The sequence below is a fragment of the Kogia breviceps genome, chromosome 3 (genome assembly GCF_026419965.1).
Source record: "Kogia breviceps isolate mKogBre1 chromosome 3, mKogBre1 haplotype 1, whole genome shotgun sequence".
NCBI classification, from domain to species: Eukaryota; Metazoa; Chordata; class Mammalia; order Artiodactyla; family Physeteridae; genus Kogia; species Kogia breviceps.
In genome coordinates, this window is record NC_081312.1 from 76,765,053 (window position 1) to 76,784,140 (window position 19,088).

At 43.7% G+C, this 19,088-nt stretch overlaps 1 long non-coding RNA gene across 1 annotated transcript; it reads right to left on the reverse strand.

The window, feature by feature from the left end:
• Window positions 1-1,402: 1,402 nt before the first annotated feature.
• Window positions 1,403-18,185, reverse strand: LOC136793925 (uncharacterized). The gene is made up of 2 exons (XR_010840011.1): window positions 17,987-18,185; window positions 1,403-1,915 (listed from the first exon to the last, which is right to left on the reverse strand). It is a non-coding gene; the product is annotated as an uncharacterized lncRNA (long non-coding RNA).
• Window positions 18,186-19,088: the final 903 nt, after the last annotated feature.

Below are 19,088 nucleotides of genomic sequence, written 5' to 3' on the forward strand. Positions count from 1 at the left end.
TAGAATATTTCCAGAGTCCAAACACTTTTCACCACCTCCTCCACCAACTCTGTAATCCAAGGCACCACGACCTCTCCCCTGCACTATTGCAGTAACCCCTTAGCAAGCCTCCCTGGTTGGCACTGGTGTCTATTCTCAACATAGCATACATGTAACCAAGTAGGAACCTATGGGACCTTCCTGGGACAGGCCTTCCCCCATATCCTCTGCTTTAGTTCCTCTCTGAAGAACCTAGATAACAGTATTTGATGCACATTTCCAGAGTTGTTTTACAGATGTGAAAACCCCACACCAAATGGAAGATGTTAACTACTTGATGACCATGAGCACATAGCCCCAGGCCTCCTGGAGCCTAAGGACTGATAACGTTAACCCCTGTGACACCACTCTGTTTCCGTCACCATCAGCCAATCAGAGAACTGTGCATGAGCTGATCACATACCCTGCGACCACCCTCCCTCGCCTGGCTTTCAAAAATCCTTTCCAGAAACCCTTCAGGGAGCTCGGATTTTTTAGAGCAAGAGCCAGCCGCCTCCTTGCGCGGCCCTGTTCCAAACTCCGACATTTCAGTTTGTCTGGCCTCACTGCATTGGGCACAAGAAGTTGGTGCTAACGTAGAGAATGATCCTATTAAAGCCTAGGACAGAGCAGATCATTGCTCTGCTTAAAATCCTTGCATGCATCTCCATTTCATTTCACATAATATTAAAACTCCTTGCCATGGCTTTAAAAATCTCTACCTGAGGGCTTTCCTGGTGGCGCAGTGGTTGAGAATCCGCCTGCCGATACAGGAGACACGGGTTCGTGCCCCGGTCCGGGAAGATCCCACATGCCACGGAGCCGCTGGGCCCGTGAGCCATGGATGCTGAGCCTGCGCGCCCGGAGCCTGTGCTCCGCCACAGGAGGGGCCGCAACAGTGAGAGGCCCGCGTACCACAAAAAAAAGATCTCTACGTGACTTTGCCATTTCTTGGACTCCCCTCACTTTTTTGACCTCATCTCCTACCGTCTCTCCCTTTGTCAACTGCCTTCCCACTACATTAGCCTCTAGTACTCCTCAGAAATTCCTACCTCAGTAACTTTGCTCATGCTCTTCTCTCTGCTTTGAATCTTATCCACTTCATATCTGCATGGCTCTGACCACTGTGCATGAAAGAGCACCCCTTTGCTCTCTACTCCCCCTTCTCTATTTTAACTTTCTTCTTTGCACGTACCACCACCTGACTTTTGCTATTGCTCTCACTGTTGTTGAATTCTACCTCCCCAACCACTAGAATGGAAGCTCCCCAGGAACAGGGCATCGTTGTTGTTGCTGTTTTTACTGCCAAAGCCTCCAGTTCAGAGGCTGGAACAGTTCTTAGCACCTAATAGATACTCAATAAATATTTGTTTAATGAATTGGGTGAATTGTTTTATTTTACTTCTTTATTTATTTATTGCCACAGAGCAGAGTCCTAACCACTGGAAGCCAGAGAATTCGCTGTGTGAACTGTTTTAAATCAAAAAGGAATCCCAGATCCTAGACACTGAGGGGAGTAAGGAGCATGGAGGTATCGGGGACTTGAATAGAGGGCTCTTGCAGTGTGGGTTATCCACTGTGTGTGCCATCCTCTGGGAAAGGCTGAGGGAGGGCCATGCCCGAAATATATTCTCTAGCAGCTCTCCTTCTCGGCCACAGTATGGACCTGTAAATGCTTTACAGAAGGGCTGAAAAGTTCTCCCAACTGGACATAAAGAAAGGTACAAAGTAGGCTCTCGCAGCTGTAAATCGCGCATCAGCACCATTGACTTCTGTTGCAAACTTTCTCCAGGCAGAGATGCTGAAGTACAGGGCTGCTTCAGGCTTCCATGGCTTTGGGCAAATTCTGAACCAGATGGTGTTCTGAGGTCACTCTGTAGGGTTGCATTTAGCCATTCTGTAAGAGTATGTAAAACAAGTGACTTAACAAGATGAGGAACAAAAGTTCATAAAAGGGAGACTGCAGAGGAGAGGAAAAAGAAGGTTAGGGAAGGAGATGTATAACCCAGCAGGACTTCATCAACTTCACGTGACCAGGTTTTGTGATGAGGGATCACTCTGAGTCTGAGTCCTAAGGAGACATTGCTCACATGTGGGGAGAATGCCAGCAGGAGTAGTATATGAAGCAGGGGGTGAAAAGCTGTTGATGGTCACAAAGTACATATGAATAGGCAAAGTGTCTCTGCTCTCAGGAGCTATGACCGCGAGTTGAAATCTGCCCCCTTGTGGACAAACCAAATATTACCACGGGTCTTCCCTTAAAGGTCTTGCAGATTAAAAATTAATTCCTAGGGACTTCATTACTTTTTGCTGATCCTTCCATGTGCATTATAGGCAGGTGGAACTTATAGAGGAGAGAACTGTGTTATTGTCCAGGGAGATGGTATTCATGGGGTTAAGCTGAACTACTTATTAAAGTAGATGGCATCCCATGGCTATAGAGGGAAAGCAGAAAACAGAGCTAGCATCCACTAGCAAAACTCTTGACTTGCTCTTTAACAGCTAAAGGTGAGAGTTAAGAGTGACAATCACAGTTTTAAAGTCTTCAAGTAGAAGTGAATCAATATTTTTCTTTCCTTTTATTGATCTTTCTGATCTTATGTCCATATGGTGCTACAGGGTCCCACCAAAAGTATCAAAAAGGATTAAGTTTTGCAAAGGATAGCTTTTTGAAACTATTGTTAAAGAGCAAAATCTAATTCTTTTAGGACATTTACTCATGGATTCTTCCATTCAATCAGTATTTAAAGAGTATTTTTTGAGCAAACATTTGTTGTATTCCAGGCACTACGCTTGGAGCAGAGATTACTTCACGGAACCAGACAGACGTGGTTTCTGCCCTCATGAAACAATCAAATAGTTTTTCAAAAACCAAGAAATACAGTTAATTTATTATGCTAGTAATAAGGGCCACGAAGGAAAAGTACAGAGTGTGACACAAGCAAAACAGAGGCTGTTCACTTCCCCTGGGGTTTCTGGGAAGGCTTGTCTAAGGAAAGGAGGCACACACAGGATTTAAGCAGGTAGAACGTGGAGGGGTGAATGGAGTAAGGAACATAATGAGGAAACTAGATGTTAAAACCTTGAGTTGGGAGGAAACCTGATGAGTTCAGGGAGTGTAAGGAGATAGAAAGAGAGAGGAAGAGTGGTTTGGGCGAGGCTCCCTTGCAAAGCCTAGTAGGCAGTGGTAAGGACTGTGGTCATTATTTTAAGACTTATGGAAAAAAAAAGACTTATTAAAAGCCATTGACACCGTTTAGGTGGGTGTGTGGGTGGAGAGCACAGGCACAGAACTAGATTTGTGTTTTAAAAAGATTACTGTGATATAGTAGGGTTTGCACAAAAAGCCATGGGGACCCCAATTTCAGCTTTCTAATAAGCAAGCACAGAGCCCTGCATCAGGGAAGGTTATGACTGAATGTGTGTTATCCACTCTAAAATTGTTCTCTGTTTTTATCTCGTGCATTTCACCAACTCTGCCAGCTCCCAGAGCCACTTCAAAGGAGGTCAGTGAGGCCCGTGGAATTAAGCTCAGGGTCACAGAGCTAGTTAGTGGCAAAGCCAGTACGAAGATAGGAACCTCGATTGCATGACTCCCAGGCCACTGCTCAGTTTGCTCTAGCTGGAGACTTCTGAAAAGGGAGGGTGTTTTTTTGTTGGTGGTGGGTTTTATTTTTGGTTTTGACTGTTTGCTTTTTTTTTTTTTTTTTTTTTGGTGGTACATGGGCCTCTCACTGTTGTGGCTTCTCCCGTTGCGGAGCACAGGCTCCGGATGCGCAGGCTCAGCGGTCATGGCTCATGGGCCCAGCCGCTTCACGGCATGTGGGATCTTCCCAGAACGGGGCAGGAACCCGTGTCCCCTGCATTGGCAGGCGGACTCTCAACCACTGTGCCACCAGGGAAGCCCTGTTTGCTTATTTTTTATTGCATCTGGGTTCTTTAGGGCCTTGGTGATTATTTGCTGATTAGCCATCATTCATCTGCTTTCAAGGAATCTTATCTGATTTTCAGGGAAGCTGGAACTGGCCCCCAAGAGGAGATCAGAGCTGGGAATGGCAGGAAAGCTGTGAATGTGCTTGGAGGTGCTGTAGGGGAAAGCTGGGTTAATGCTCCTTCCTCGATGAGGATTCAAAGGAAACTGTTGAGGGCTCAGCCTGGGGACACACATAAGAAGCCAGTACGCTATGATCAAAGCATTCTCAGAAGTGGGAAACTGAAGGGCCTACCAAGCAGCTGTTTGATATGGTTATGGCAACCTCCCCTCAACCTGACCTCCCTTGGCCTATCACCTGGTGGCTGTCATTTCAGGAATACAAGTAAAATCACACACACACACACACACACACACACACACACACACACACGGCTTGGTTTGCCCCCAAGGGAGTACAGGACCTCCCTCCTCCTGTGTGAATAACCTGGGGCTGTACCTGCAAGGCTGAAGTTGATGACAGCCTCTGATTCAGAACATGTCCTGCCCAAATCAGGAGCAGCTCGCTCTTGGATATATGCAAGCTCCAGTCTGTCTACCTCACCTGGACAGACAGGGAGGTAGTGGGAGGGCAGCTGGAAGAGCGCCCAGAGTGCCTTGTGAAGGTACTGCATGACTCCTGCTATTAACAGCTTGTCCAGCAAGCAGCTCTGCAGGTGCCAAGGGTAGCCAATCAACCCCTCCAGAACAGGGGTGCTTCATGCCTTTTTTTTTTTTTTTTGCAATAGTTAGTGTTTTTGATTTAGGGAGGTGTCTCTTTGATTTAGGGAGGTGGGGGGGAATAGAAGTGGTAGCCAGAGAATCGTCATCTTAAGAGGATAGTCACTGAGGTCATTTAAATGTAGCTCAAAGCCTTCATTTGCGACAGCTGAAAGGTAGATAGTCAAATTCTTCCTTCATTCTTTTCTACCACCTCCATTTTAGAGATAAAGGACCTGGACTCTGAGAAGTGGCAAGGCTTTCCCAAGATCACACAGCTAGTTGTGGCAAAAGAAAAAGATCTGAAATCCTTTACCCTTTTTTGATCTCCTGTGAGTACCAGGCAGTGTGCTAGAGCAAGCAAGTACATCGTTCTGGCTCTCCAGTGACACACTGCACAGGGGACAGGAGGCCAAATACACCCTTTGCCATACCACACAGTAATCACTAATGCTAAGTTGTGTACAGGAAGCTTGAAGGAAGGCTTCATATGGAGACTCAAGGAGAAGATGGAGGTTGTTAATTCAAAGAAGGATTCCTGGAGGAACTGATAAAGACCCATGCCCTTTGCACAGCAGTCAGAGATGTTTCTTTCTTTTTTCGTTGCGGAGCCTGACGCGCAGGCTCAGCGGCCATGGCTCACGGGCCCAGCTCCTCCGCGTCATGTGGGATCTTCCCGAACCGGGGTACGAACCCGCGTCCCCTGCATCGGCAGGCGGACTCTCAACCACTGCGCCACCAGGGAAGCCCAGAGTTACTTCTTGATACATGGGCTTACATCGAATGCCTGAGAGTTTGTGGGAACCAGCATGAATTTCCTCATGGGTAAGCTCCACTTCCAAGGTTAGAAAGAAGCTTGAGCTATCTATCTTCTGACTGTTGTCCACACCAGGGTAGTAGATGAAGGTAGTTGGGGCGGCTTCTTAGTGAAACTGAACAGGGAGGAAAGAGAGCAGATCCCAACCCAGAGGTACTTCCAAACTTCTGTCTTAAGAGTGGTGCTAAAAGGTGGCATCTGGATAATAGAGAAGTAGGAAAAGAGGGATAGAGAATGGTGGGAGCCAGAGCGGGGGAGAATACTTTCTGCTTTATACCTTCCTGAATCCAAGGTATTCTCAGCTCCTTCACTGCCGGTCATCCCCACTCTGGCCCAAGCCAGAAACACGTTCACACTTCTCCCTTCCCCCTGCCTGCCCCTGGAATCTGCCTCCCTGGTGGAGCCCAGATCACTTCAGCTCATCTCTAGGATCCCTATGAACTGGTTTGAACACCGGTAATTAAGGACTATAACTAAGAAATACAGACCAATCCTTGTTCCTCCAATGGTGTATTGGGACATAGGTCTTCCCAGTGTCCAGGGAGGGAGAACTCTGACGAGTTGCCTGAGTCCTGCAATATGAGGCACGTGCATACCCTTTGTCTTGTGGGAGCTCTGAACCAGGGAAGTAATCCAGATGCAGGGGTTTCCTACTGGGGTATTGAATAATCCACATCATAATGGAAAAGTCAGCTTAGTGGTAGGATGAGTGCAACTCTAGAAATTATTATGCTGTTTACCAATTCGGGCTCATGTATTGTGGTGATCCTTAAACATCAGGGTGCATTATAATCACCAGAGATAGGCTACTGATTACAAATGCAGATTCCAGGGCCTCACCTCCAGAGACTTTGATTCTTTAGGTCTGGGGTAAGGCCCAGGTTTCTGTATTTTTCATCAGCAGCCAAGGGATTCTGATGGATTTCACTTAGAAGCTACCACCTTCACCTTTTTTTTTTTTTTTTTTAATCTGTGGGAGCCAGGCAGTGGCCAACTAAGGAGTGACTGAGGGCTGATGGTGAGGTCATCAGCCCTCCCACAATATGCTCCCCACCCTCCGTCCATTCCCATCCTTTGATGTGGGCAAGTTGTGTTTCCTCAGGTTTACAGGAAAGCACACAGAAGATGCATCTTCAAGAGGGCCCCTCACTTCCGTCTGTGGTGTGATCACCTCCCCCCACCCCAGGCCGTCCTCCATAGAAACTCTGTGGTCACTACTATAGATGGGCAGGGGTCCAGCACATATAAAGTCAGGGATGATAAGGGGAGTAAGCGTACCCCATATCAGAGTGGCCAAGAAAATGGACAATTTGAAAAGGACTCCTGGTGACGGGCCAGCTGATGGATGGTAGGACTAGTAGATGTATGAAAAAGTGTTAAGTTTTTTTTCTCTTCTGTAATTAAAAATGTTCAGGAAGTCTGCTAAACCCCATCTCCTTGTGTTTAGTATGCATTAGCGAATATAGGGCGGGGCCTGTATCCAGGCTTTGGGAGGAGGGTGAAGCAGGCCAGAAACAGCTGCAGCACCACGGACAAGCACTTATGAGAAGCCAGGCATGAACAGAGGAAGACGGAGAATCTGTTTTGGACAAGAGATGAAAGCACTCCTCAGAGAGCTTCTAAAACATTGGGGGAAGGGAACTAGAATTCTAGTAGTAATGAAAGATGGGGTTTGGTTGTTGTTCTACAAGGGAGGGCAATCCCCCAGATCTAAAAAACTTGGTCTATTCAGGTTACATTCCCTTTTGCTTATTATTTCCTTTGTTCCCACTCAAATACCTGGCTCCTAGTTTTCCATCTATGGCTCCTCATCCCATGCATCATTTCCCCAAATGATCTTTCATAGAACCCTGTTCCTTAGGCTGTTAATAGTGAGTGGTGTCCCTCAAATGAAGCTCCATGCTCAAATCAATCTGGAAAATCTTGAATTAAATGAAACTGTAACGCTGGGCTTCTCAGAATCTCATGCTCTGTGAATCTTGTGACTCTGCAAAGGAAGGAATATAATGAGCAATGTTTCTCAAACTTTAGATCATGAAACTTTTTCTTGATGCACACTCATTAATGTTTTCCAGAACAGTGTTTGCCTGAAGGCATGGTGGTCCTCCAGTGTTTGTTTTCCAGCTAAGCCAGGGGGCCTGCGGGATCTTACTTTGCCGACCAGGGATCGAACCCATGTCCCCCGCATTGGGAGCTCGGAGTCTTAACCACTGGACTACCAGGGAACTCCCTGCAGTGTTTCTTCTCCCTTTTTTTCTTAGTAATAGAAAATCAGAATTTTAGCTGGGTATATGCCCACCCAGAATAAACCCTACATTTCCCCAGGGTCCCTTGCACTTGGATCTGACCAAGTTATTGCCAATGAAATATAACTGGAAATAGTTTGTGAGACTTTGGGATGCATTCTTAGAAGACAGTGCATGCCCTTTCTGTACCTTTCTTCTCCCTGCAGGCTGGACTGCAGACCAGATGGCTGTGTCTGGAGCAGCCTTCTGGACCATGACACGGAAACCACACATTGAGAGAGAAGAAGCCAGAACCTTGGAGCACCTCACCAAACCTAGGCTAACTACCCCAGGCTTTTTTTTTTTTTTTTTTTTGGCTGTATGTGGGCCTCTCACTGTTGTGACCTCTCCCATTGCGGAGCACAGGCGCCAGACGCGCAGGCTCAGCAGCCATGGATCACGGGCCCAGCCGCTCTGCGGCATGTGGGATCTTCCCGGACCAGGGCACGAACCCATGTCCCCTGCATCGGCAGGCAGACTCTCAACCACTGCGCCACCAGGGAAGCCCAGAACTGGGGGGGGGGGGGGGGGGGGGGGGGGTTGTTTGTTTAAATCTCTGTTAATTTGATAAGTGACAAATTGTCCTTTATTTTTATCTACACACATAGAATTTTTGGACCCAATGATTACAGCTCATTTAGCCAACCCTAAATGGCCTTGCTTCAAAGTGATTGCAGGGCCTTAGATACCCTAAAATTAGACCTTTCTCTTTCAGTTCTATAAGGCCCTCTATTGAGGAAGGGGGAGGAGGACACGTGTTTCAGAAATTTAACAATAGGACACGGAAGGATTTGACCCCATTCTGAATCACCCACATTTTTCAGCCACTACAACCTACTTTCCATGATAATTTCACTGTTGTTTCTATTTTCTCCTGTAGTGTTATGAGTCCCTAATCTTCCCAGGATAGATTGGAAAGGGGGTCCTCCTCACAGCTGCTAATTTCAGTACACTTCACTACACTGTAGTTTCAAACGGTTCTTTATTTTCTCCCCGATGAAATGTTACATCATTATAACTCCCTGAATTCCAAAGGAATACAGGAAAGTTAGCATCTCACTCCTGGTGGCTCCAGAACTTAACTACAGGCAGAGCTCAGAAGTTGCAACCTGGTTGGAAAGAGGAACTAGAGGATTTGAATTGAAGTTGAATTTGCATAGTATGAAAGCAAAATTCTCAACAAATATATAGTGAGCATATGTCAAAGTTTATTTTACTTTTTAGTGAGAGAACCAGCAGAGAAGAAAAAACAGAGCTGGTTCCCCAAGTTTTAGAAAGGAGAAATAAATATAGTTAGTAAAAGAAATACCCCCTTGCTTCAAAGAAATGCTAGATTATTGGGATTTACTCTCTAATGGGCTATAGAAGAGAATACTTTTGGAGTTAACTTCCCTACTGCGATATAAAATCATAAGACCCAACTGGATTCTGAAATTAACCTCTAAATTATGAGATCAGTAATATATCCAGGCCTCTATCGGTTGTGATTATCAATCAAATGTGCTAGATAGGAATCCAGACTGACAAATGAGGGTCAGTTAATTGGTGAAAAATAAATCCTGCTTTTATTTGAGCAGACTTATTAGAAAATATTCTAGAATGATATAAAGAATAAGAACTTGGGCTTCCCTGGTGGCGCAGTGGTTGAGAATCCGCCTGCCGATGCAGGAGACAGGGGTTCGTGCCCTGGTCCGGGAAGATCCCACATGCCGTGGAGCGGGTGGGCCCGTGAGCCATGGCCGCTGAGCCTGCGCGTCCGGAGCCTGTGCTTCGCAACGGGAGAAGCCACAACAGTGAGAGGCCCGCATATCACAAAAAAAAAAAAAAAAAAAAAAAAAGAATAAGAAATTGAACATTTTCCCCAAAATCGGAGATGAGCTTTTTATTCTTCAATAAGAAGCACATTATTCTGTTTTGTTCTTTAACTTAGACTGTATGTCTATTTGGGGATGGCAGTAGTGCTCTGACTGAGATTATGAGGGGTGGCTAACCCCCTCCACTACCCATGGCATTGGAAGCATCTCCCTCTGACCCTACTTAAGCATATGTTCATTTATTTACTCAATAAGTATTTATCGGGACTTCACTGGTGGCACAGTGGTTAAGAATCTGCCTGCAAATGCAGGGGACACGGGTTCGATCCCTGGTCCAGGAAGATCCCACATGCCATGCAGGATAACTCAGCCTGTGCACCACAACTACTGAGCCTGCACTCTAGAGCCTGCGAGCCACAACTACTGAAGCCCGTGCTCTGCAACAAGAGAAGCCACCGCAATGAGAAGCCTGTGCACCACAACAGAGTAGCCCCCACTTGCCGCAACTAGAGAAAGCCCGCACACAGCAACAAAGACCCAACGCAGTCAAAAATAAATAAATAAATTTATAAACAAAACAAAAAAAATATGTATTTATTTGGTGTCTATATATGCTGATTACTTTAACAGCTATTGGGCACACACAAAGTGAAATATGAATATATGATTATAGGTTAAATTATTCCACAAAACCAGAATTCACACAGATTTAGGCATACATGGTTAACTGGTGAGGCAGTGTTTGAAAAGTTTCTAGTTACAAGAGGATAACTGCTGAAGAGAAAGGATTCTGCATGATAGAAAAGAAAATGAAACCTGGGACAAAGAAGCAAGAATGGTGTTTCACCTCCATCCACCTCCCCATCCCATACTCCACATAAACACTAACAAACACCTGGCCTTTTTGACCAGTGTTTGAACACTATGGAAAAAAAGCTTCAAGTAGAGTATGATAGAGCTATTTTGGTGAGAGACTGAGGAACAAACAATGCTGTCTGGGGGCTCAGGGGCTGAAGGGTAACACAGGGTGATGAAGGCATAATTGCTCCTTTTTCCAAAGGAAAACCACACACCTCTAAGACCTCCACCCAAACAGTTTTGGCACTGTTGGAAGAAAACACATCTTGATACAGAAGCCAAGTGTCAAGGAGACACAGGAAGCCATGACATTGATCAAGCTCCCACAAGTGTCTTCATGGGTAAAAGATAAATACCATCAAGATGGACTGGAGTCGGAGGAATAAGACACCACCCAGTACACATGACCTACTAGTCTGGGAGCATTTTGAGACCTCCCCTGGAGAATCCTAGGTATGACATGGATGAGATATTAAGAGCATCTGGAGGGTATCTAGTAGGGCAGACACTACCCATTGTTCCTCAATATCTGTAATCCCTTTCTTGGCTTGAAGGAAGGCTGAAGAAAGATTGAGACACGTGTGAAAGTCAAGCACCCACTTTACAGATCCTGATCATGAGACTAGTGCATTGGCGCCATCTTGTGGCATACCTCACACATGTTGTAGATGCTGGGAGTTGTTATTTTTGAGAGGTGGATACATATAGGAGGAAAAATTAGACCCTACAATTTCACTGTTAATATATATACATATATCCTTTTAGCAGCATTGAATTATCTTTATTTTAAAACGAAATTTACTTGCCCAAGCCTACAAAATTAGTTCTATTTGTCTGCAAAATTCATTCTTTTCACATACTGAATGGCCTCCATATCTCTGAAGATTGCACTTACAAAACATGAAGTAAAAGAAAAATTACAAAGCAGAAACTAGAGGATAAAGTCTTAATATTTAATAATTAGAGGCTAAGACCTCGAATTAGTGTATTTTGAGTTATCTGAGAGCTGTCGTTTTTATAAAACAAGACCAGAATACTTTGAAAAAGTAACAACGGGAAAACAATAAACACTTGGAAAATAAGCATATTAATGTCAGGAGGAACAAAAGGATCAGTATTAGGGTCAAAAGATAAAGTCAAAGAAATTTCCAAGAAATTCATTCCAAAATATGAGAAAAAAGTAGAAGAGATAAGAAAATCCAAAAGATCCAATATTTGACTCATAGAGTTCTGGAAAGAGAGGAGAAAGAAAAAGGAAAATTGAAAATTTAATGAAGTAATTTTCCCAGACCTGAAGATTTGATTTTCCAAATGAAACCCTACCACCACCACCATCCCTCACCCACTGCAGGATACAATGATTTATACTTAAGCATATCAATGTGAAAATTGAGGACACAGTCATTAAAAGATCCTAAAAGCTTGCTAGGGAAATAAAAAAGATCATTTGCGAAGAGTCAAAATGGCATCCGGCTTCTCAACAATAGCATTGGATGATAGAAGATTATGAAGCCAAGTGTTTTCTCAATTCTGAGAAATTCTTGTCAGTCTGTAACTCCATACCCAGGCAAACTAGCAATCAGATCTGAGAATAGAATAAATATATTTTCCAGTATGTAAGCACTCACAAAATGCACCTCCCAAGCACATTTTCTTATGAATTTACTTGGCAATAGGCTCCAACAAAAACTAAAAGAAGAGAGTAGACCGAGAAAGAGGACAACATGGCATCCAGACAAGAATGATTACAGGATCACAACTGAAGAACAGACCTACTGGGGCAGAGGCTCTAGGAGAGAAATCTCTAAGGAAAGGAAGTACTTGATAGAAACTCATTTGATTGAGGGGATGGCATTAATTACGTTCACAATGCTGGGCAATCATCACTACAATCTATTTCTAAAACTTTTTTTTTTTTTTTTTTTTTGCGGTACGCGGGCCTCTCACTGTTGGGGCCTCTCTCCCATTGCGGAGCACAGGCTCCGGACGCGCAGGCGCAGCGGCCACGGTTCACGGGCCCAGCCGCTCCGCGGCACGTGGGATCCTCCCGGACCGGGGCACGAACCCGTGTCCCCTGCATCGGCAGGCGGACTCTCAACCACTGTGCCACCAGGGAAGCCCTCTAAAACTTTTTTTAAGTGAGCATTTACAGCTTGCAAAAAAGTGTCTAACAAATAAACAAGACAACAATAAACTCCAGGAGATACAAAATGTTTTCTTAAATTATGGTGTTTCTAGGGACTTCCCTGGCGGTCCAATGGTTAAGACTCTGTGCTTTCACTGCAGGGAGCGCGATCCCTTGCTGGAGAACTAAGATTCCGCATGTCTCATGGCCCCCCCAAAAAGAAATTATGGTGTTTCTGGATCTTCAGAAACATTATTTGCATATTCTAAATAATGTAAATGCTTTGTATCGATTTTCAGTGTTAGAGTCAGTGAACCTAAGTCTTAATTTTGATTATAGAATGAAATATTAATATTAACAATCATGGTAATGTAGGACTAACGGACAGATGACTGAAGTTTTTTTAACATTTTTATTGGCATATAGTTGCTTTACAGTGTTGTGTTAATTTCTTCTGTATACCAAAGTGAAGCAGCTATATGTATACGTATATCACCATATCCCCTCGCTCTTAAGCCTCCCTCCCACCCTCCCTGTCCCACCCTTCTAGGTGGTCACAAAGCACCGAGCTGATCTCCCTGTGCTATGCGGCTGCTTCCCACTAGCTATCTATTTTACATTTGGTAGTGTATATATGTCCATGCCATGTTTTTTTTTAGATTCCATATATATGTGTTAGCATAAGGTATTTGTTTTTCTCTTTCTGACTTACTTCACTCTGTATAACACACTCTAGGTCCATCCACCTCACTACAAATAGTTAAATTTTGTTTCTTTTTATGGCTGAGTAATATTCCATTGTATATATGTGCCACATCTTCTTTATCTATTAAAGATAGAGGAAAAGAGAATGAAGGGAAAGATAAGGATGCTAATATCCTCATCTTGCAAAATAGGGACTCATAATATACAGCACATAGCTGAAACAGATACTAAAAGGGTTAGTATATTATTAGGTTAGAAAAGTAAGCAACAGAGAAACTAAAATATAGCTATATTAGGGGGAAAAGGAGAAGGGAGTGAGGTGAAATTGAGCTAAACCTTAATCTGCCATAACATGAAGTCAATAGACTTGGTGGATTAGTAAGTAGAGAAAGAAGACTTTTACAGAGATAGTGAGGCAAGAGCTAGAAATGGTGCCTCTTGAACCCATTTGGACTTGGACTGGGGAGTTGGAAAGTCGTGGGGAAAGAGGCTGTAGCTTTTAACTGTGGGCATGTATTGTTTTGATAAATATTACAAAATGTGAACAGAGTGACAGAATTTCTATTTGGCATGATAAACAAAATCTTTCAGAAATAAATGGTAGTGATGATTGCACAGCATTGTCAGTGTAAATAATGCCACTGAATTGTACACTTAAAGATGATAAAAATGGCAAGTTTTATGTTTGTGCATATTTTACTACAAAGAAAAGTATGTGCTGAGGTAAGATTCATCTTCTGCTGAGTCCACCTCCTACAATACCTCTGCTTAGGGAAATGATTAGTCCTAGAATTCCAGAAAATGGATGTAAGTGACCACAACAGTGAAGATGAAAGAACTGTAGAGCCAGGGAATTACACAGGTCATTATATATATCTGGTTGTGATGCTGCCTGTTCAGATTTTATTCTCATTCAACAGGACCTGCCTAGGGAGAAAATTCCCATCTTACAACAGACTTTTTTTTTTTTCTTTTGGTAAATCTAGTCTTGGGACCCTAACTAAATCTTTTCCCATTTTAGGCTTAACATTCAAAGAGTTGCTTCAGGGCTTCCCTGGTGGCGCAGTGGTTGAGAATCCGCCTGCCGATGCAGGAGACACTGGTTCGTGCCCTGGTCCGGGAAGATCCCACATGCCGCGGAGCAACTAAGCCCGTGAGCCATGGCCGCTAGGCCTACGCGTCCGGAGCTGGGCAAAACAGATTACAGAAGAGGAGCCAGCGAGAAGATGCCTGAGTATGGGAATAATTTGCCCAGGCAGGTACAGATAATCTCAAGAATGGTAAACACTGATGATGGCATTACCCACAGAAGGGCGTGTGGCAAGACTGAAGGTAGGTGAATGATGGGATATCCATGGCACTTGCACAACCTGAGCACCGTGAGGTAATTTTCCTCTAGGAGAAATTCCTGAACCATATTTTCTCTGTGTACCCTCCTAAATGAACCCAGATTCAACACCCTGAATGCATGACTCATGATACTGTGCAGCCATCATGAATAATCCACTCAAACTTAAAGAGTTTTTAATTTGTGTTTTCAGAGTAACAGAGTATACGGGCAAAAGTAGGGCTCATAAGGGTTTGTATCAGGAAGTGGAGAGAATCTCTGGGAAGAGGACACACTGAGTTACTAAGAATTGGTTTAGTTATGGCCCACTTGGGGCTTCCGTGGCAGCGCAGTGGTTAAGAATCCGCCTGCCAATAAGCCCGTGGGCCACAACTACTGAGCCTGCGCTCTAGAGCCCACGAGACACAGCCCATGCTCCCAACAAGAGAAGACACCACAGTAGCTTGCACATCACAACGAAGAGTAGCCCCCGCTAGACGCAACCAGAGAAAAGCCCGCGTGCAGCAACGAAGACCCAACGCAGCCAAAGATAAAATAAATTTATATTTAAAAAAGATATGGCCTACTCAATAAAAGGTATGCAAAGTTAAATAATAACGAGATGCCTTATTTTGCCTATCAAATTGTCAAAAATTAAAATAAAATACCAAATTATGCAAAGGATGTAGTGACGTGGGTCCATCCTATACACTGGTGGAGAGAGTATAAGCACAATCTTACTGAAAGGCAATAGGTGAATAGGTACCTAAAGCTTTGAGGTTTATACTCTTTGACCTAATAATTCTACTTGGAAGAATTTGCTTTAAGGAAAAGAATCTGTGCAAACTATTTATTGTTAGACGTCAACTTAACCTCAAGTAAAGGAAAAGTTCAATGAATCATATTGCATTAATGAAATAGAATAATATATAGCTAGTAAAACTTTAAAGTACAGAAACTGCTAAAATATAATTTTAATTTTCAAAAGATATAACACCTCTCCCCTTTCATTGGCTTATTTCCCCTGGCCTTCCATTTTGCTTATTTCCTATTCCCTTCCATTCTTTTCCCTTTCTTCCCTTCCTAAACAATTTAGTCCTGAAGCCATTAAATGGGGCAAAACCAGGTGTGCACTGAAAAGGAGGGTCAGCCTGGCATGGGGAATAGGAAGCCAGAGCCCAAGAAAAGAGAAAAGGGCATCCATATGGGGGGTGAGGGGGAGTAGAGGTGAGGCATGGGGGTGGGGAATCCCGCATGGAGAGTCAGCCTGAGCAAGGAGAGGAGGTATCCCACTCAGAGGGGAACCTGGTGTGGGGTATGAAAACCCAAATGGGGAGCATCCATGTAGGGGGACAGTCTGGCACAGAGTGTCAGAGTCAGAGAGGGCAAAGGGCATCCATATGGAAGGAGGGACAGTGGCAGAAACAGAAGATTTAGTTACATACATGGAGATTGATCAAATAAGTAAATATATTAAAGAAAATATGGTAGAAGGGGTTTTATAAGTATGGAAATCGAGATATAAATATGGAAAGGGAGAAAACTAATATGAGCCTATGGGGTTGGATTAGAATTGAAGATATTTGTGTGAATCATGGTTTTCAGTGTAAATACATAAATAAAATACATGTAAATATGTGTGTGTGTGTGTGTGTGTGTGTGTGTGTGTAATGGCATCTTTTTGCTATATTCCCAAGCTCTGCCCTCTGAGGGACCCTTGGAACTCCCTCACCACAAAAATGAATACACACACCTAACATCCGATCTTGGTTTTAAAATACTGTTTTCCACTAAAACAACCATGTCTCTTTAGAGAAATGACTGGTCCCAGGGCAAGGAAAATACAAGATGAGATTAGACCATCTTGCTGTTTCTCAAAGCAAGGAAGTGCCTAAAGAATGATGGGGACATGTCAAAAGCACACAGAAGCCAGATTAGAAGGGCTTCTACTGACTAATTCTGGGTCACACTATGTAACTCTTTTTCCATATTTATAACCCCCTTCTACCATATTTTCTTCAATACATTTCCTTCTCTTCCAGAGAAGTACACCTGTGAATTCTTGGCAGGTAACACTCACAGAAGCTGGGAGATGGCTGCACCTTCCTGGTAAAAATATCTATCTTTATCCGTTGACCCTTTGGACAACCTTTTCCTCGCCTTGGAAATAGTCTCCTAATGCAGTTGCTTGCTCTACATTGGTCCTTAGCCAGACCAGCTTTCCAGGGAAATGCCTAGGGCTAGATTTAATAATATCACCTTCTCTCTTCCTATCCTATCCCCTATAGGCCTCATCTGTGGATGTGTCACCATGGCAGATACAATGCCCGATTTTAGTTTTTTTGTTTTTTAATGATGCTACAACTGGTAACTAGCACACTGCCAAACTCATGCAAAAGCATTCATAGAACAAGTACTGTTTTGCCTTTTGCTTTTCTTGTCACCCTATAAAGGTGCTGAAAATCTCCCCCATTCTTTGAAGTTAAAAATTTACATGCTTTGTATAGGGATACGCAATAAGTTTATGCAGATATAATTCCAAACATTAGCTTCGTGCTAATACTGGAGAGCTGACATTTTCAAACAGTGGGATGGATATCCCAGTGCCTCCTGAAATCATATATAAATGGGCAAAGGGCCATGATGCCTTGACATGTGCACTCACATTTCCCTAAATATTCCTTCTGCTTAGCCATCTTCCTCTTTTCCCGAATTCTTCCTTTAAATCCAACTATTACCTGGCTTCTGAATCATTAATTCTACTAAAGAGCCAGCCCAGCTGCTCCTGGAGGTGGCATCTCTGTCCTTAGAATCACTTTCTAGAAACTGACTGAAGCCCAGTCTATTAAATGCAAAGAGGAGAGGGCAGGCCTATGGGTAGGATCCAAGGTTCAGAGGAAGGAACATCAACAGATTACATGCGAAGTCCAAGTACTGCGAAAATAGCAACAACCCTGTCCCTTGGAATCCCTTTTCATCTCATCAGGAATGAGTCTCTGCCAGATGATATAACTTTGCCACCTTGGGAAAGAGAAGGCGTGGAGAGGGCCAGCTCAGTCCACTTTGCCTGCAAGAATGAGCACTAGAGGGGTCTGAGGGGGAGAGTTTGAATCAAGAGCCTGGCAAGGGCATGATACAGAGACATTACCCTGGATTTGACCACAAGCTGAGCTGCATCTAAGGAGTGTGGCCAATTTTTTTTTTTCTCCAGGGAGGGCTGGGGAATGTGGCCCTTATCTATATAAACAACTTGATTTTAAAATATATTATAAAAGTCATAGGCCCAAGTGAAGTATAGGGACTTATTGCTGAAGATTTAGAATTATGGGCAGAGGACAGATACTCACATATTTGGTTATTGTCCAATCAGTGCACATGTAGACTTTCTGTGTTGTCTGGGCACCATCTCTTCCTGTTAGATCTAGGATCCATTTCTTCATGTTCTTTATTGTCAGATGTATTATTCCTGGATAATTTCATTATCTCCCACCACATGAAAAAGGTGAACCGTCTGACAGGACCCATATAGGTCTTCTTGTTTCTGCAGTTTCCTAGTGCCATTTATTTCATGCCAGCTGTATCATGACTCATGGCACTGAATCATCCACTGTGCTCCCTGTGAATACCAGCTTTCAATGACTCTTTCAAAGGTTACTTTGTAACCGTACATTGTTGATAATGACCACAAACACAAGCAGTGTCTTACTTAGCCCAGCCCATATTTTTAGAACAAAATACCACAGACTGGGTATCTTATAAACAATAAAAATTTATTTCTCACAGTTCTGGAGGCTGGAAGTCCAGATCAGGGTGCCAGCATGGTCAGGTAGGGTCCTCACAGGGCAGAAGTGGCAAGGGAGCTCTGGGGGATCTCTTCTGTAGCAGCATTAACCCCATTCATAAGGGCTCCATGACCTAATTCCCTCCCAGAAGTCCCACCGTCTCACACCATCACGTTGGCTGTTAGGATTCCAACATATGATTTTGGAGGGGATACATATTCAGACCATAGCACCCAGAGTACACAGGAAAATGAGAATGATAATTTCTGACCGTGTGAAATTTTCCATTTAGAGTTTTGTAGTATAAACATAAAACAACACATCTTCCAACTATATCTTCTCCTGAACTCTTTTTTTTGAGAACTGACTTGAGAATTTCTAAAGTTTTCTTTTTTTTCTTTTCTGTTCTTTTTTCTAATTGAAGCATAATTGACTTACAATATCATATTAGTTTCAGGTGTACAATTCTCTTGAGTTCTTTAAGCCATACTCACCGCCTTCCTAGAATGCCACCTCTTTCATAACTGACCACACCACACTCCTGCCTTACACACATTGCCACCATCCAGGAGGATAGGCAGGGGGTACGTGAGCAGAGCAAAAGAGCAATCCCATTCATACAAGGAATGACTATCTTTCATCTTGCACAGATTAAGAGAGCGTGTCA